Source organism: Megalopta genalis, chromosome 1, assembly GCF_051020955.1.
Source record: "Megalopta genalis isolate 19385.01 chromosome 1, iyMegGena1_principal, whole genome shotgun sequence".
Taxonomy (NCBI): Eukaryota; Metazoa; Arthropoda; class Insecta; order Hymenoptera; family Halictidae; genus Megalopta; species Megalopta genalis.
In genome coordinates, this window is record NC_135013.1 from 41479789 (window position 1) to 41494654 (window position 14866).

The 14866-nt window shown below is 31.0% G+C and overlaps 1 protein-coding gene across 4 annotated transcripts in view; it reads right to left on the reverse strand.

Moving 5' to 3' along the window:
• LOC117218700 (cysteine-rich venom protein kaouthin-2) overlaps window positions 1-14866 on the reverse strand; it is a 234481-nt gene that overhangs the window by 219196 nt on the left and 419 nt on the right. For 2 of the 4 annotated variants that reach the window (XM_076527918.1, XM_076527913.1), the window contains exon 2: window positions 14411-14472. The exons of the other annotated variants lie outside the window; for them this stretch is intronic. The gene's annotated coding sequence lies outside the window, so the exon portion shown is untranslated. The remainder of the gene's footprint in view (window positions 1-14410; window positions 14473-14866) is intronic. 4 annotated transcript variants of the gene reach the window in all.

A 14866-nucleotide genomic window follows, 5' to 3' on the forward strand; every position in this document is an offset into this window, starting at 1 on the left:
TTCCAACATTGATTTGTATATTATTGTTTAACTAATTACTTGTTTTTCACGAGTATACTCGTCATGAAGAAATGGCAACATTTTGTGTTATGACTAATATACTCGTCAAAAACAGTTAACTGGTTAAGTTAAATAAAGAAATAAATGTTAGTAATAAAATTAAAAAATAAAACATCCATTCCATTATAATTTAATACTATTTTATAACAGCTAGCTGGTTAAATTAATTTCAGCAGTAATATCAGTCGCACAAGTAGTAAATTCCGTGCTTTACCCGTACTTTTAAGCTCGGTAAATGAATTTAAATCAATCAAAGCCACGCTAAACACGGATTTTGATATTTGTATTTTATAATACAATATAAATTAACAACTGAATATATATATATATATACATATATTCAGTTGTTAATTTATATTGTATTATGAAATACAAATATCAAAATCCGTGCTTAGCGTGGCTTTATATATAATATATAATACATATAATTTATAAATACAGGGTGTTCCACAATTATTTTAACAGCCGAAAATGAGGGGTAGCTGAGGTTATTTGAAGTAATTTTTTCCTTTGCGAAAATGCGATCTGCGGCTTTGTTTACGAGTTATTAACGGAAAACACTGACCAATGAGAGGTGACGGCGCGAAGTTCGAGAGCCCGCAGCACGAGGCTTTGACAGATGGTCGGGACGGACTCGAGCCGCGTTCGAAGTATTGAACAAATCACGAAGCAAGAACTTTCCGGATTTTTTTTTACTACGTAACAGTGATAATTTTAAGAAAAACGCTGTTCACCTTTACTTTAGAACGTCTGAAGAATATTTACTAATTTTTCGGACCGGAAATAGTAAGTAATTTAACCGTGACGGCCGTTTTAACTTTCTAATGTGCATGACACCTTGTATGTAACATATGAAATTTTTAAGCAAGGTGTATAATGAAGGTTAACAAAGTACGTAAATGATATTTTAATTTAAATAATTCTGTGTCCGAACACAGTTCAACGAATGATTCGAAAAGCTAATTTAATAAATAATAATCGTGTTAAAGGACGTAAGGGATATGTTTGTTAGAGAAATATGAAGAATATTATCAATTACCTCCACATAACCTTGATATTGACCTTGGCATAACCTTGACGTAACCTTGACATGATCTTGACGTAACCTTGACATAACCTTGACATAACCTTGACATGACCTTGGCATAACCTTGGCATAACCTTGACATATCAAGGTTACGTCAAGGTCATGTGAAGGTTATATGAAGGTTAATAGCAAGGTTATGTCAAGGTTACGTCAAGGTCAACATATGAAATTTTTAAGTAAGGTATACAGTGAAGATTATCAAAGTACGTAAATGATATTTTAATTTGAATAATTCCGTGTCCGAACACAGTTCAACGAATGATTCGCAAAGCGAAATTTCATATGTTGACCTTGACATAACCATGACCTGACCTTGATATGTCAAGGTTATGCCAAGGTTATGCCAAGGTCATATCAAGGTTACGTCAAGGTCATGTCAAGGTTATGTCGAGGTTATATCAAGGTCATGTCAAGGTTACGTCAAGGTCATGTCAAGGTTATGTCAAGGTTACGTCAAGGTCAACATATGAAATTTTTAAGCAAAGTACGTAAATGATATTTTAATTTAAATAATTCCGTGTCCGAACACAGTTCAACGAATGATTCGCAAAACCAATTTAATAAATAATAATCGTGTTAAAGGACGTGAGGGATATGTTTGTTAGAGAAATATGAAGAATATTATCAATTACCTCCACATAACCTTGACATGACCTTGACGTAACCTTGACATATCAAGGTCATTAAATATTTGCATTAGTTGCAATTTGATCTAGTCATCTTTGACATAACTGCATAAAATCCCGTCGTAAACTAATATCCGCCGTTCGTAGAAGTTAAAAGACCAGAAACATAAGAACAATTGTCTTTTGCTTAAATTTCGCAGTCTTATGTTTGAGATTATCCCTTTGACTGTGACGTACTCTCGGTTCGAAGATGAAATAAGCATATCAGTCGCTATGACTGGCTGTCTCATATCATTACGAAGATAATCGTAACGAAAGAAATTCGATATTGATTGATAATGAATTGATAAATGGATAAAAATGATAAATAAATTAATGACATTAATCATGAATTATTACGTTATATTTACGTCTTTCGTACATATCGGTAGACTTCTGAGAGCCTGTCGTAATCAAGGGGTTAAGAAAGTGGAACATGCAGCTGGAGATTTCAAAACGAAACAAATTACATAAATAAGCAACAGTAATACAATTTACATATACATAACTGAAATGAAAATTCATCGTCTTGAATTTATGACCACTGCTGTACATTTGAAATCGTATGTAATTAATAGACTGCGGATTTTATGCATGTATGACAAAAAAATGAGCACTGCAAGCAATACAAAACGGTAAATGCCGAAGATAAAATTAACAAAACTGTTAGATTATTTCCAATCTCATTAAAAATGTTAAGAATGAATATAAATTTTTATATTACTCCTGTTTGGTGCAATCGAAATAGAGAATTTTCATTCTGCATAAAGATCCGCAATGTAGTAATTAAATACCTTTATATATATATATATACAAACTATGAATTCAATCAAATACTTTTTAACATAAATGTGTTAATTATCTGCAAAATTTTCCCACAGTACAGGAGTTGTTGCTTGGCATATCAGAAATCAATTCCATCGGCATTAAAATTGTACGAGGTCACACCGGGCGATGCAAAAGCAATTAAATACTGTACACTACACGTATATTCAGAACAGTGTTCAATTATCTTTCAATCGGCCTGCACGTCCGGATGACAAATCACCGAGCTTCAAAAAGCAGAATCCTCCGTCCGGTTGAATCCCTTAAAAATTGAACAGCGAGGCGTCAATTCTATTTTTCGCGTAATCCAGAAACGCGAATCGAATTATAAACACGACGAAGCGCCGAAGGCTGCTGATGTAAAACCGCGTTACAGACATGCAACTCTGGTTTTCGTTTCGTCTTCACGTTCCGAGTGTCGACAATATTTTCTTGCTTTTGTATCACGATGCATCGCACAGTGGCCTGGAAAGCCGGCTTTTGTGGACAAACTGATTTTAGCGTTGTTTCGAAGTTTAAAGTTACAGTATACACTGCCCGAAGTTTCCGTGAAGCAATCTGATATTTTGGTGAAATCTAATTATTTCATAGCAATGAAAAGGTAGTGCACGCATCGTATTTCAAGATTAATAAAAGAAAGGATTAATAAATTGTTATTTATAAAAACGTTATTTACATAAATCGCACGAGTACATACTGATTTATCACCTCGACGGCAGAGCCAATAACCTAAAAAATTTCATGAAATTAATGTATTTTATCCGATTAAATTAAAATTGCAAAGCAAAGTTATATGACATCAATCATTTTTTGTATCTTAATAAAATCGAATCTTAATAAAATGAAAAATTCATAATGGATTAGCGTAAAATTTATTTTTTGAAAATTAAATTTTAATTCATTATAATACACATTTTTAATACTGCGATTATAATAATTCATGCTTTATAATGAGTTCATATAACAAATTGATTTCAATTTCAATTTCTGAATTTTGTCTCCAAGTGTCATCAGCACACATAATTATCTAAAGTGTCTAATATTTTGGATCGTGTAACATGGAAGCGTTATCAGTCGTTGTGTACAAAAATTGTGCCAAAACGTGGGAACTTCAAGAATGTAATTTTAACCGCGGAAAAACAGGTTTCCAGCGCACCGTGCATCGCGAGAACATTCCGCACGCGAAAAAATCTCTGCTGATCGTAGCGAAACTTCGAAAATGACAGTCGTCAGTCCGCCGGCTGAACCAACACTACGCTGCGCTGCACGTATGGCACCGCTACAAGCCCGATATGCCCGGGAGGTACATACGACCGATATACCGAGGACGATCAACGTCATCGAATCACACGGACGTATTGCTCGCTTTTGAACCTCCTACCCTATCGCAATAGCGCAGTACTTTCGCGAGAAGGGTTTTCAATCGCACCCCTTTTATCGTTCGACTTAAATTATTCGTGTAATTCACGCCATGATAGGGTGCTCCAATAATTCCTGCGAGCTTCGAAATTTTATAGACGGAAGTCCTCGAATATAGATTTACAATATGCAATTTTGTTTTTTTTTTTGCATGCCATTTTTGTAAGACAAAGATTTTCATGGGTATTCAGTCACATATTTACGCTTCGGTTTAGCACTTTAACTGCCACGAAAGTTAACAAAAGCTACGAAAAGTTTCTTAAGATTAGAGCAATATATTTAATTAAATTGAAATTGGAAGGTTAAGTTGTACGACATCAATTACTTTTTCTACGTTCGTAAGTTCTATGATACGGCTTATGACGTCAGCGTGAAAATTAATTTTCCATTCTGGGCAAATAATTCCAATAATTTCCTTTCGGCAGTTAAATGTTAGAACAGCTTCAAATTTCTAACATTACAGACAATTGCCAATATTGAAGTAATTTTTGAAAATGGTAAATTGCACCATACAAGGCGTCCCATAATTATGTTAACACCTGGAAAAGGGTGATTCCTGAGGTCATTTGAAGTGACTTTCCCCTTAACGAAAATGCGGCTTCGTTTATGAGTTATTAACGAAAACTAGTAACCAATGAGAAGCGAGGCGGTTCGGCGCAAGGCGGCCGAACCAACGAGTGGACGAAGCTCAATTTCGCTTATTGGCTCCACCGCCTCGCGCCAGCTAATCTCGCCTCTCATTGGTCACTGTTTTTTGTTAATAACTCGTAAACAAAGCCACGGATTGTATTTTCGCTAAGGAAAAAGTTACTTCAAATGACCTCAAGAATCACCCCCTTCCGGGTGTTAACATAATTATGAGACACTCTGTATATGGAAGTGGTTCCTGAATATATAATAGAACACTGGTAATAGGTAGAATATTTTTAGAAGAAACCTATTCCATAATTGCCGACCTTTTTCTACTTGATACGTAATTTTAGAATTAAGTATTTGTCAAAAAGATTACATATAAATTTGAATTAAATTTTATAAAAATATAAAATTTATAAATGTATTTGTAGGAGAATTGAAGTTTATATATTCATAATAAATTTATGTACAAACCTAAAATTTATAAATTAGCTAGACATAAATACAACTTTGGTTTTGAAAATACGATTGGAAAATATCATTATATTACTGTTAACTCATTGAAATAATTAAAACAAGAACTAAATGTCAATGTAGTTCCTACATTTCCTATGTAAACAACAAAATATCAAAATTTCATTTTTCTCTCTCTTTCTCTTTCTAATCGGATAATAGATCAAATAGTGGGGCTTGTTATTCGAATACAGTAACACACTGAAAAACACGATGCAGTTTCAATATGCACTCCTCCTGTAGTCGAGCTACGAGAGGAATAGAAACAATACACAATAGCAATTGTACCTATTGTGTCAGTTACAAGCATCACATCATATGCGTTTGTGAACAACGTGAGAACATTGAATTGGCTATTGTGCGTGCATCCGCAAATGCAAGAAGCTTTCATATTCGATACAACAAGAACGCGTAGAAAATTTGAATACCGATACCAACGTTGCCAACGTTATCCAACTATATCCTATCTATCTAACTGACTAATAATTTATTTTTATTTCATTTCGGTTTCTTACAATCGTCTTTGCAAATGTCTATTTTGCATAAAAATCCGCGGTCAAATAATAACATAAATGCAACAGTGAAGTAAAATCGTAATAGTCTCATCCGTAAGTCAATACTTATTATTAATTTCATATGTTTCTCAAACATGATTGCGTAAAATCTCCTTCCATAATTTTCATCTATTTTTAGTTTACCCTTAAGTGTGTTATTCATAATTTCAAATTTGGAATAAATTCGTCAATCTACAACACAATCGTAGAAAAATGAAAAATTGTGTAGTGTCTAGAACAGAAAATTAGCATACTTTCAACAACAAGAACGAAGTAAAAATTAACAACTACAGAATTACAAGTAATGAAAGAAAATAAATTTGATCGATTTTTAATCGATTTAAACGATCTAGAATAGAATTTAAAAGATTGAGATAAAATATAAAATCAACAAGCATAACCTATTAAATTGTGAAACCTTTTGTAAACTTTCAACATTAGGCTGTACCTAAATTTTACCTGCATAGATAATGAGTGAATCTGGAATCATTAAGAAGCTTTTACCGCCTATTTGTCTCTGCTTCAAATCTGCTGGCGTTATTTGTACACACGTTCCAAGGAGCTCAATAAGCAAATCTTGAGGCGCTTGGTCTCGGGTCTAACAGAACTAAGCCAGCTACCTAATTAGCACAAATATATATTTGTATATAAAATATATACATATTCCAGACGCTCATTACTGAATAAGTACGTCTCGTCCCCGTATATCTGCCACGCGAAATGAATGTTTAAATCAAACAAACTCGTCGAAACTTCCACTCGTTCCTTTAATTGACGACCTTGACCGTTTTGATCAATATTAAAAAAGAATAAACATTCCGCTCGTACTTCTTTCGTTACGAAACTTTCCCAGTCGTTACCGTAGTAAGAGCTTTTGCTTTTATTGGTTTCAATTTCAGTTTATGGCAACCTGAATAATACTGTAATCAAAATTATATTGTTATAAGTGTTGGTTAATAAGCATTATTCAATGTAAGTATTGTATTTACAGTAACTTTTCTCCAATTATCCCTCAGCTTGTAAATAAAAATAAATAATTTGGGAAGAGGAGATACGATTATTGGAACCTTGCGGCTCGTTTTTATTGTCGCCGAATGTCAACAACTATAAAAGCGAGCCGCGAGGCTCGAATAATCGTATCTGCTCTTTCCAAATTGTCCATTTTTGTTTACAAGTTGAGGGACAATTGGAGAGAATTTACTGTACTTTGGACCGATCAATGTACAATATAAATGTATGCAGATCTGGTTAAAATGTTATTTCAAATAATAAATTATTTTATGTTTAATTTATCCTTAATCTGCTTACCTTTGACAGTCAAATATTTTACTTGTGAGAAAATATAGTTGTTCATTTTATAACTCAAAATTCGATTACGAAAAAATGGAGTAACATTAAAAAATTGTCAATATTACAAGAATATTATTTAAAATATGCCTACACATTTCGAACAAGTGATTCATCACATAGGACATCGAAGAGGATATTGAATTTTCGTATAACCTTAATTAAAATATGCAGAAAGTGGTAAAGTTTTGTAACGTCCGAATATTTTTACAATTCTATCGTTCTGTATAATATTAGTTAAGAAATAAAATAATGCAATTAGTCAACAACTATTCATGTATCTGTTATCTATAATAAATAAATGAACATAGCAAAAGCAAGTGAATTTTAATAATTCAGGAAGATATGAACCATTAAACTTATATATATATATATATATATAAAAGTATTGTAGTGTCCGAATATTAACCCTTAACGGTCCAATGCCGCCATATACATTTTTATAAAATTTTTATAAAATAAATCTTTTTTCATATATTTCATATATAAATCTTTAGTATATAATTTCTCTTCGTATGAAATATAACTTGGACTAACTACTTGAAACGTAGACTTGAAATACTTCTGGTCCGCTAATGGTTAAAGTAACTGTATTTAAAATGGTATTTTATTTCGAGGTATTTTATTTGCAAACATTAAGGTTCTTGCATTTTCTACTTGCTTTATACAACAGTGACTATCACTTAAAATCGTACACCTAGGAATTCAGCCGACTTTCACTTATAAAACGTGATAATTGCAAGAAATGACTAAAACGTGTATATTTGTGTAGACATGTAGTACAATGCTTCTTTATTTAACATATAACAAAACTTTCAATAATTATTGAGCATTTGAAAATAATATTTGTAACATTTCTCTTATTTACGCAGCACCGAATTCGTATCTATCTTACCATTTCATTTGCAATATAAACACACGGACGCTGGAAAATATTAAAGTGACAGTTAACCAAACATTAGTGGAGGTTTAACGGAGTGCAAAGCAACTGTGACTTTCATCTCGTGAACACGACGGATAATATAGGTCTCGCGTTTCAGAAGTTCCAATACTTTTTCACGCCTGTCGAAAAACTTTTCATTTCAAGAACTTTAAGTGTTTTCCGCACAACTTGCTTCCGCAGAGCATACACTCGAACGATTTGCATCTTCTGCACGTCGATTTTCAGAAGTCTAAATGCTTCCTTATGTGCGGAACGCTTCCTGTAACGGAGCATTAAATTTTTCGTTTTTAGATTCAACTTTTCGAGAAATTGTTAACGGAAATCCTGGAATCTTTATATCGTTTTTGCAATTATAGCGGATTTTTATGTAAAATAAGCATTGTCTGCATCAATTGTAAAAAGTAGTAGTGTTAGATGTTTCTATTTTCTTTCAACAATCTTAATAAGCTCAAAATAATGCATGCAAATTTCTTGAATATCGTTCTATATTTTCTTACTCAGTTTTAACACAGATGCATAAAATCCGCAGTCTAGTGATAGATTACTCAATGCCGTTTTTTATTACGTTCTAGTTATTATTTATTTCACAATGTTCAGAAGTTGTTTAAGAGCCCTTCAATTCATTCTCAGGTTTGCAACGGATAATTTATTCAGAGAGATGTATGCACGTGAAGTGCAGATGAATTTGTCAGGAACGATTTTATTACATGTGATAAGACTGTAGATATTTATGCGAAACTTATAGTAATATTTACTGATTAGAGCGCATTATATACAAATTATGAATAGAATGTATCGAAAAGTTTATAAGAAAACTAATGAAACAGCTAAAAGACTAAACATTATTCTGTTTTATATTTATTTATTTATGCTTTGAACCGGACGGTTTATTTAGCAAATACAGACTTGTCACATATACATATGTTCGATATTGTTTACTGCTGCTTTCTACATTCTCTCTCTTACGGAACATTTTTTAAAGAAATTATAAATTATTCGCAGTCCCTTTATATCAGCATTACATAATTGCTTTATTGAATTAAAATAGTCCATAGCAAATTATGTTTGCATAGTCATCCACAATTTAATTTTCCATCTTCAGCTACTATAACTGTATAATTTTAATTTACCTAGGAAATCATTTATAAAAAAGACAAATTTTCCAATTCTAAAGCTATATTTTCAGTTACTACCTTCATATTTTACTATGAAAAATTTCAAACAAAAAACGTGCTTCCTACATTTAGTTTCCGAGGTAAAATTACATGTTTCTTCTACGTGCTTATTGCGAAACAACGTACTCGTTGCCTGCGGATAATTTCTAACCACTGTTACGTTTTTCAAAAACAATTTGATACGATGCTGAGAATAACTATTTCAAATATTCTGCATAAGAGAAGTAACATACTTGCCATACTTTTTGACTACGAGGATTAAAAAGCTATTATTCATCAATACTAATTTTTGTGAAAACATTATGAAACATTACTCTCCATTATTATTATACTTATTACTATTATTAAAATATACAATGGAAAACCTATGGAATTTATCGCCCACCGAAGATACCATTGGATAAGAAAACCAACAAAACCAAATTTTTCAGAAATTTGCAGTTTGCTGTCCAAATTTAGTATCTTCCTGATAACTGGACTATAGATTTTTATACGAAATAAAAATTGTCTTCATTAATTACAAGATATAGATACTACACGGACATTTATCTTTTTTCTTAATCATTCTAACGTGTTGACAGTAATATAATAATATTTTCAAATTGTATAAACATTTTCGTTATTTTGAATTTGATCTATTCATTTTTGCCATAAATGCGTAAAATTCGCAGTATATTGATAACGAAATTGTAAACCCGAAACAGATATCGATAAGAAACGTATCAAATACGATCTGGTTGGATACTGAAATATTTTACCGGGAACAATATATATTTTGAAATGAATCTACAAAAGAGTATCCGGGTACTCGGCTATTGACATGAGGATTAAAACGAGAAAATAGAGGCGAATAGCCATGATCATAACGATACATGTTGCAATTCAGCTTGCGGGATGTCATACGAAGAAATTAACGTCGTATATTTTTCGAGTTCTCGCACGCCTCTAATCATTGTGTCCAATATATAGCGAATCTGCGCGGAAATTTGCGGCAGCATCCTTTTTTTCCTTGGTCCAAATTCGACAGAAACTCCATCAGTTGGCCTCGTCCGATTTAGAAGCGGTGTGGCACCCCCAGAGAGAACACTATACACATACAGTACGTTTTTGCACGCGATTCTTTGCGCTCTGATGTGCCGCGTCCTCTTCATCCTTCCGTACCACCTCGTTAAAACCATTTCCGGACGGGGACTGGCTTTCGAACTGGTCGTCCGGTTCCCATTAAAACCGGATGTCTACTTTTTTACCATTCCGATGGTCCAGCTCGGTATCTTACTGTATCGTTAATTTCATTGTAATTACAAAAAGGTTTTACGAGCTGGCGAACGCAATCGCGGCACTATTTCAATGAAAACCGCCCTTTGTGAAACATGAGGCAGTGGATGCGGTGAGAGCATACCCTCACTCGAAACGATGTCGTGCCGATGCAACAGCGTGGAAACATTTTTATTTCTGAGTACCGTGAATTAATCTTACTGCAAAAAAATACGCGTGAAGTGTTTTTAAGGAGGATACCATTCTTCGTGGAGTGCATTTTATGCTAATATACCGAACGATGTTGAATATGTCAAAATGTACAATTGATATTATAATATACGGTTCAGATATACGGGGTGAGTCATATAACTTGCACACCCCATATAACTTTTAAATTATGCGTCTAATTAAAAAGCGTTAAATACAAAAGCTGTGGAGTTTTAACGTATTCATCTTTCCTTTAAACAGTGCAGTTTTCGAAATCTCAAGGTCACCTTCCGCTTTTGAGGTGGAGTAGCTTATTTTGCTTATTATAGATCGAAGGAATATGAAATTTTTAACAAAAAAGTATAGACCTGTGTTCGCCCTAAAGTTAATGGTTCGCGAGATAAAAAGAGAGACGATAAATAGTGAAGAAATAGAGAATTGATTGGTAGATTGATATATTTAGCGAAAAGTAATAATATCTACGTTACCTAAAACGCGAGAAATGTAATTGTTGTAATGTCTTAGGTCTTATACGTTAATAAAATTAATTACGTTGTAATAGAAAATAATTAGCACAATATTGCATGCGTATGATCTGAAGAAGGTACATACTCCGAATATTTATAATAAGTTGCCCAGATCTTTTAAAATGAAGGAGTTCGTATTTTTGCATGCTAATTTTTGTCTTTCCATATTTCATGTGTACGCGTTATATTAATTTCATTGATATAAAAAATTCTACTACTTTGTCTTAAAAATCATATCACGGGACAAGTATAATTTCAGTCCATATAAATTTATAGATATGGTAATAAAATGGTATAATAAATAAATATAGTATAAAATGTATAAAGTAACAAGAACTAATAGCATTTTTATTTTCTTGTTACGATATATAATTGTTTAATCGACAGCGGAAATTTTTCTATAATTCTGATGTTTACGAAAGAACGTATGAAATTTGGAATTTGCATAAAGATCCGCAGTCTAATAATTGATCAAACTATATAACATTGGCATTATAAAATCGGAGATTTCATATCAGACAACTTAATACTATATTGTACTATTATCAAATAAATATTTCATTTTTTTAATGCGACAGCTTTATTATCTCGAATTAATGAAATTTATTTTTCAGTTTTTGTCTTCCAATATATATATATATATATATATATATATATATATATATATATATATATCTTTCAATTTTTTAATTTACCTTACTTATATGATATGGATTATCGTAATTCCTCTCCATTTATGTGTCTTATCTGTCCTTACTTACATGTTATAAACCATTTACTCTTTTTGCATCCAAGTGTTCTATATTTATTATAGAATATTTGCTGTATCTATTATTTTATATATTTTATCTATTATATATATAATATATATATATATATATATTTTATCTCCTCTACTTTTGAACAATTTTCTTCCAGTTATAAAGTGATCGTAGCTAAAGTGGACGATCTTTTAATGATCGTATCGGTCTTGGTATGATAATGTAATAAGAAGCTCGGAAAATAATTATACATTTTGAAGGTGTTCAACCAATTAATATGCAATTAAATGGAATTTAATTTATGAACATAGATGGTAAAGATTTTATTGAAATGTTGAAGTATTCAGATACGATACTGACAATTATGATTATATCACCGATGATTGCATTTGACAGTTATCCAACCTCGAACACCTTCACTTCCTTCTTACTTAACACAACTTCCTGAAATAAAACTACGTCTTTTCATAGATGACAACTTCTTCTCCGCTGTGCAAAATTGATGAACTTCCTAAACTAATAACTCGACTATGGTGGGTCATTAGGTAGAATAAAGATTTTCTAAATCGATCGTAAAAAAAACAGAAATTAAATAAAAATAAATTGTTTGCTTTATTAATTTTAACAAGTTGAAAATAGTGCAACAATATTATCAAATTTATCCTACGTCTTCATAATTTTGTATTTCAGCTACAATCATTTTTACCGTAAATGCATCGAATCCGCGCTCTAATAATAACTTTCTCTTCTAAATAAGTGGTATTGATTATCTATGGTGGTTCAAAATTATTAATTTAAAACTCTATTATTATTGCAACTATTATAATATAGAAGAATTATTCATAAGAAGGATCATCTATTTGCGAGAGTTGATTTAAACCTTATTTAACCGAAACATTACTTTGATCTATTTTGCATACCATTAGAATATATGAATTAAATCTGTATTTCTAGTTTACACATAATATTGCACATCTATAACATAATGCATATTGCTTTAATTGAATTATAACTCAACTTAGAATGTATTAAAATATAAAAATGTTTAAACAGTTGGCAAGAGCTGATAAAACACTTAATTATTAACATATTATATTGTTTACAGAGATTCCATACAATTTTCTTAAGTGACTCTATGTATTTTTATTATTATCAGTTTATTAGAAATTATGAGACACGAGCAACGATATCATTGGAATATAGCTCTCTCGCTAATTAAATCGAATACCTGTTCATATCCCGAAAGCTAAAAATATATGAATATTCTATTCTTTCTCACTAAATTATTTCTCTGAATTATAACTGCATTATTTATATATATTACTAGACTGCAGATTTTATACATTTATAACAAAAATGACTAAATATAATATAAGAATATTAGAATAAGATAATATATATATATATATTCTATTATTATATACATTATTAAATAATATATTCTATATATTATTTATATATATATATATATATATATATATATATATATATATATATATATATATATATATATATAATAATAATAGAAGAAATACATTTTTATTTTATTTCGGTTTCATAAAATGAAGTTAGAGCATTTTTATTTTGCATAAAGGCCCGCAGTTTAATTTTACGTTTGATACAATATTAAACATTATCAAATAGGATCAATGGCAAATGCCAACTCAGAACGCAGAAAAAGTGGAAACGACCTATGGCGGTATATGCTTTTGTTTCGTTGCGTGGTTGTACTTCGTAAAAGTGTGTTTACCTTAAGAAACAGAGCAGTTTACTCCTTACGAAGTTAAACAGAATTATATTCATGCACCAGTAACGATGCTGAGAAACAAAAGAATATCGACATAACTCGGAACCATTATTTTCCGGGAACCATACTCTCCGTACACAATGCTAAACGCGTTTTAGAGTGGTAATAAACCGGCAATAGTAAAGATAAACTGGAAAAAGAAATACCGGGAATTCTTTTAGAGAGCAATTCTACAAATCACAGTGAAACAAAAATAAAGAGACTTGTTTTAAAAATTAATATAAAAAGTTATTACATCTGCGAAAAATGTCTTTTTGACCGTGATATTAAACATTGTTGTTGAACAATGTTATTGAAACATTCGTTAATGTCGATTGTATTTACAAAAGAAAATATTGATTACGCTTGAAAAAGCGAATCATTTCATGATCGCTTAATATGAAAACTTTTCAATATTTCTCCATGTGCAATCGAAATCGAATGCACTTCGGTATTCATTAACATTTTGTACATTTAATAAACAATAAATGGAAATGCCCGAGATGGAATAACATTTTCGTAATGGCGTTTTAATTAAGTTTGAAAATGATTGTAAATATGTAGAATACAATTTCAGTAATTTATAATAACATGGATGAAATCGTTGTGAAGCACAAATAAAAAATTAAAATCAAATAATAATATATTTACCTAAGAAATGCAGACGATGACTATAGTACTTCGAATAAAAGAGAAATTAACAGAAACGAATCCTGTAAATAATAAAAATCTTATTTATATTTTTATTTCGATATGTTTTATTGCATTAAGCAAGATAATCGTTTGCTATAAACAAAAATAGTTGTTACTCTAAAAATTACTGTAAATGATTGTACCAAATATATCATTAAAAAGTAATTATATATTTTTGATAATCTAGATATGATGCACATGAATTGTTTAAATCTTGAAATTATTTAGGGTACGCAAGTCCACAATTGAGTAATAAGCTCTAAATTTAATAATATTAATAAATATGTAGAAATAATGTGGTTCGATTCCTTAACATGTTTTTATATAAATCAAAGTATCTTTAAGAATATTGTTAATTTTATCTTCAAAATAATTCTTTTTTACAAATATGAATTTAATTATTAATTTATACCA